Source organism: Pinus tabuliformis, chromosome 6 (genome assembly GCF_031772625.1).
Source record: "Pinus tabuliformis cultivar Carrire ecotype Pingquan chromosome 6, CPIR1, whole genome shotgun sequence".
NCBI lineage: Eukaryota > Viridiplantae > Streptophyta > Pinopsida > Pinales > Pinaceae > Pinus > Pinus tabuliformis.
In genome coordinates, this window is record NC_142292.1 from 856,814,037 (window position 1) to 856,820,016 (window position 5,980).

The window sequence follows — 5,980 nt, forward strand, 5'->3', positions numbered from 1 at the left end:
TCTAATGCCTCATCATTGTCCATAACTTCATTATCTACAGCTGAGTGCTCTCTTTCACGCCATGTGAGAGTCATCCTGGAAGAAAAAATCATTTTCATCCATTAGTTTTTGTATAAAAAATTTTCGCTGCGCACACGCGGTTTACCCTATACACAGTCGCGTGTAGGGCCGTCGTATACGCGATTTATATACATCCAACCCGCGTGTACGCCGCAGAGCAATTTTTTGCAAAAATCTAACGGTGAAACATTAATTAAACTTCCTAAAAACTATCACAATTGATTGCAAGACAAGTTTAGTGCTTACCTGGAAGTTTTCGGCAAGTTGAACGGTTGAATAAGTCACGGGGAAAGTTTGCTCCTTTTGCTCCACAATTTGCTCTCCAAGTCAAACGGTGAAAATGGTAAGTCCAAAATTTCTTTTTATAAGTTTTGAAAATGCAAAATTTTTTCAAAATTTTATTTTGTTTGGTTTCATGTCACTTTTAACTTGGGAGCTTGGAATGTCGAGATTGAGTTGTTTTTCAGGACATTTTGGACATTTTTCGACGGTTCGAGACGGTTCCATGACTGCTGACCCGTCATGGCAGGTATCGTGTTCTCACTGGCATATAGGTTAGGGACACCATTTTTCCGTTGCATTATGCATACTAGCCTCCATTTGACCGATACATCTGCCGTAGGGTCGACCCCATCATGTTATGGTTCGCAAGCCATTTTCACTCGCCGATTCTTTAAATCATGACATGATGGTAGAGCCATCCTTTTACATGGGCATCCTAGTTAGCACCTCACTGACATTTGTTGCCCATGCTGCTTCGTTTTGAGTAGGCTCGGGAGTCCTCTGTAGTCCCGCCATGACTTATGCGTTGAAGACTCATTCTTCTTTGCTTCATTCTGGCCTTATACCCTAGAGGCTCCTATGTGTGTTGAGTTGTACTTCTGCATTGCATGTTGACCATTTGCACCTTTTGGCCTATAGCCGGCTTCACTTGGACTCGTGTTTAAGCCCACTTTTGACCATGACGTCTGCAAAAATCAACCTTGCATACCCTTGACCTCTGCAGCTTGACATACCCAGATCCGTGGAAGGGACATACCTCTGAGTGTCACTGACCAGTTTTTCACCTCCCTGCATTGAGCATAGGAACGTTCCTTTCCCAGGAACTAGATCATCTGTTTCACCGACACTCGTTCTTTCCACTGTACCATAGCATTCTTTTATTCTTTTTCCGGCTTATCAGAAAAAGACAAAAAAAATTAAATATTCCAAAAAGAGCGGGAACAGGGACATTATTTCCATTTATTGTTGGCAGCTAGAGTCAGTCGTGTCGCCCTTGAACAAAGCACTCAAAACAAAGTCTCCTCCGCATGGGTGGGATTTAGTTTGACTTAGGTAAGCCATAACCTTGTTATCGAGTCAGTTCTCCCCGATTGGTTATCTCTTCCAATCATATGGAGGGTTCGTTCGTGCCTCCTGCATGACGAACTTATACAGATTCATTATATGCTGCCACATAGTCACATTGAGTCGTGCTTTTGTTCAAGGGAAGTTAGCCTGAGTCGGCCTTTCTGCGGTGTCTCTTGACTCATTTTTCAGTCGGCCATCCCTGGTTGTCAGTGTCATGTCTATCATCACATCAGTTATATTGGTCCTTCACTCGTGCCGGTTTGAGAAGGTCCCCATTGACTTCTTGCTGGCGGGTCTTGTCCTTATCGACGACGACACATTGCTCTGAGGGCAGACCTAGAGACCGCACCCTGGCCCTATTTTCATTATTGATAGGTCACCTTGTGCTCAGCATCGATCAGTATCATGGGTCTTTGACTGAGTGGTTTCCCTTGTGTTCGACATCAGCATACATTATCACACATTGGGATTCGTGCAGTACCTTGGTTTCCATTTGACCCTATTGGTGGATACCTCGCCTCTGTGTCAGCTTTCATTATTGGTTGGTTCAGAGGGTTTCTGCCGTGCGCTAGCCACATCTTGTGTACGCCGGAAACGTACTTCGGTTGGGTTACTACATCTTTTTCGTCCGATTCCTTCCACATTATTGGCCTACGGGTTACACTCGCGCTAGATTGATGGAGGATGCCTTAATGCCTTCCTTCTAGCGGATCTTTCCCTATCGACTCCGACTCATTGCTCTGGGGCAAAGATCTAGAGTCCATTTGGCAGTACCTTGGGGTTTGCAGTCATTAGTGGCAGATTCCTCGCTATCGACAGTGGGAAACCATCATTGTCTCCTGATTGATAGATTCTTACAGGTGTTCGACTTCAGCTCATCTATTCACACTTGTTAGATTGTACTGGGTACCTTGACGCTCATTATCATTATCGGTGAGTAGTCTCGCGTTTGTTAACGGTATACATCAATGACCGTAATCAAACGATTTCTCACATGGTCGACTTCAGATCATTTATTCCCATGGTGTAGAAATGTACCACGGCGGTCGGTGAAGACCTCAGGTTGTATCAGCATTCATTGGTTCACTTGACAGTTGCTCCTGTTGCTGCTAGTTGATACCACTCCACCTTATATGTTGCAGTCAGTCATGGCGACATTCTATATGCTGGCACCTGAGTTTGCAGTGTAGTACCATCCTATTCCATCATGTTCAGTTGGTACCTTATGGGATCAGTCTTTGATTTCAGTGATCCGTTGCATCTTTCAGCATCATTGACAGTTTTATATGTGATATTCAGACATGTACTTACTCATTATGATCAGATGATCCATTATGTATTTTACAGTCATTTATACTTGTATACTTAGTGGATCCGCTTGTACTTGATATGCGGACATGCTTTACTTTTCCTGAGCATGGGTATGCCCGCCTCAGACAGTGTTTCTTTCTGATCTCCTTTCGTGGCTTGGCAGGCTGAATTCTGGTGAAGTCCTCCTCGGTTTTTCGGCAGAGTTCCTTTCCTTGTACTTACTTAATGTATTTCGGCCATCATGTTCCCCTTCTGACCTCATACATTAGGGGGCATCTGTTATAGCTCCAAATCTCACTCTTATGGTTTGTGATGCTGCACTTATGGCCTAGGGCAACCCCTCCTTCCAGACCTGGTCCAAAAATTTAAAAAACAGTGTTTTATTCCCTATACGCGACTTTGCCCTGTGTTAAACGCTGTACACGCGGGTCTGTCATACCCAACCCGCGTGTATCTATTAAAACACTTAAAAAAATATAATTTCCTCTTTTTCGGGCGGTGATCGCGGGTTTACCTGCTGGATCACCTGTTAGTGCCCGTGGCCCAACTGTTCCCAACCAACTCCTAACTAAAAAACTACTTTGGAGAGGGTATAAAAAGACATCAAAGGGAAGGCCAAGGGAGAAGAAAGAAGAGCAAGATTATTATGCTGAGATTTTTTCCCTTAGACCAGGTCTGAAGTCCTTGGTGCATTCTGCACTTCCCCCATTTTGCATAGGAAACCCTTGTTTCCATGTGTATTGGTGATCATTCATCCTTGACATCATCATTGAGTAAGACTTGGAAGGAGCTCTTGTTGGAGGCTGGAGGCTGGAACGAATCCGGGAGGAAGCTTGCTTGGAGCCTGCTGAAGGTGTTCAGGTGATATCTTTCCGATATATGTACTTTATTTGCCTTTATATATAAAGAAACACGTCTTTGTTCCCGAATAATCTTTCTTTATGCTTATGAGATTCTTGTGTTGAATTCTTGTGAAAGTGGTTACTTAAAGATTTTTTATAACTAACTTTATAGCATAAAGATGATTTATACATAAACTTCTATACATGTACTGTTGTGTTCTTTGATTTGTTTGTCTTGCAGGTCAAAGAAAGAAGAAGGGAACTCCAAGAAGGGTTTGCACCTAACGGTCTTCTCGAACGTAGGACCTTAGGTATGTACCCTAAACATTAGAATTTGCTTAAAAGTAAAAAAGATGGCTGGTGTGTGTGTTTCTTTGAATAAGCAATTTTCAGTCTGGTAGAGTCTTAGCCCAAAGGACCCTAGGGGTACTTTCCCTTCAACCACAAGGGCTATGGTGTTTTTTTCCATTGCATTGTCGACTTGTTAATGAATGGAAATTCCTTTGAAGAAATCCTTCTCATATGATCTTGGTTTTCATAGTTTTCCTGATTAGACAAGGGATTACTTGAAATTTTTATGCCCTAACCCTCACTCTATCATTGAAAGGGATCTTACTTATCCCATAAGAACTAAGTGGATATGAGGCAATTTAAGCTTATTTCCAACAATAAAAAAAGGAAAAAAAAACTTAAATCCACACTCTTATTCTGTTGTCATATAAAATACAAAATGATGTACAAGATGATCATAGAAAAATAATTACTTATTGTCCAATGCAAATTTAACACATTATTTTCAAATTATAGATGTATTTTTCCCAGGATTTATTGTAAATTGTTGATTTCTACCCTTATTGAGCAAAGTAACCCACACATTCTTGCTTAAATATTTTATCTGGCATATTTTGGGTCTATATAAGGTTTCATTATTTTTTGAAATTAAATTGCACAAAAGAAATCAAATTTGTGAAATCCTAAAGCTAGGGTTTATCTCAAAAGTCCAATTTAATCTACAGTAGTCCATTAATTCAGCGTTGGATTGTTATTCAGGTTATCTAACACATTATATACAATGCAATTTGCTCCTAAGTGTTTAACATTTGTTTATATCCAAATTTAGAAAATTTTAGGTGAAACCTAGGAAGATTCACACATTTCCTACAAGTTTGTACAAATTTCATATTTACTTTATCATTTGAACTTATATTTTATTATTTCTATGTTATTTTCACATATATATTCATTTCCCTAGCTAAGATATCAATTATCCAACATTAAAAAGCTTTTAAGCACTCTTGGGTGACTTTTTCTTCATCCAAAATTCTATAATTTCTCTATTCTATCATAACTCACATTCTAGAAAGTTTTGATGGTAACAATCTTATCCAATTTACAACAGATAATCTGGTAAATCTTAGAATATACTTTGTCATTGATTTATGAAAAAATATCTTCCTCTTGTATGGTCAATGTATATTTCTCTAAACTTAAAGAGTTAAATCTTTATGTTGACTTATATTTATTATAGCATATTATATAATATATTAACACTAATTACTTTACTCCTAACCCTCATTATTAGATGGTGATTAATTTCCCTAACTTATATATTTTATCTCTTGATTAGCATTGGTCTATCTATCCTTTATTGAGGTGTGCATTGGTGAAAATTTTTTCATACTTAAATGATAGAATTTACAATTTCATTTCATAGATTGGGATAACCCTAATGTGAAGGGGAACTATGTTGAGGTGACAATAGTAGTGTTTCCCAAGTTTGCTTACCCTAAAGCATCATTGTCAAGGATTTCACAAAGGGTTCCAATTTGAGTGATAACAACTTAGATGAATCCAATGTGGAAATTCAGTTGCAACTCGATGAAGTTCAGTTGCAGCTCAAGTAGATCAACTCTAAGCTTTCATCTCCATAATCAGAAAACTTTGTCAAGCACACCATTGTCTCTAAGCACAAGCATCTATGATCCCCTCCTAGTGCAAATTTCAACACTATAAATTGATATCTAATATGTTTAGGCTCATCGCTATTTTATTTTCTTCCTATACGCTCTTTAGTTTTTGACCTTATATGACATCACATACATCTCTATTTGACCATTCACTCTCATAATTTATCCTTTAATATTAAACTTGTCATAGTCAATTTGATAGATGTTTTAAACTTTTACTATTAGTTTAGTTACCCCACTGGAAAACTAACAACTCTCTCTCTCTCTCTCTCAATATATATATAATATATATATATAACAAACACAATTTTTTTGAAGAAATGAAATAATAAATCTAATAATATATGAATAACAATATGGTAAGAGAAATTAAAATATAAATCAATTCAATATATTATATAAAACAATACATATCATTTTAATGATGCTTTATAAAACAAGTGTTGCATG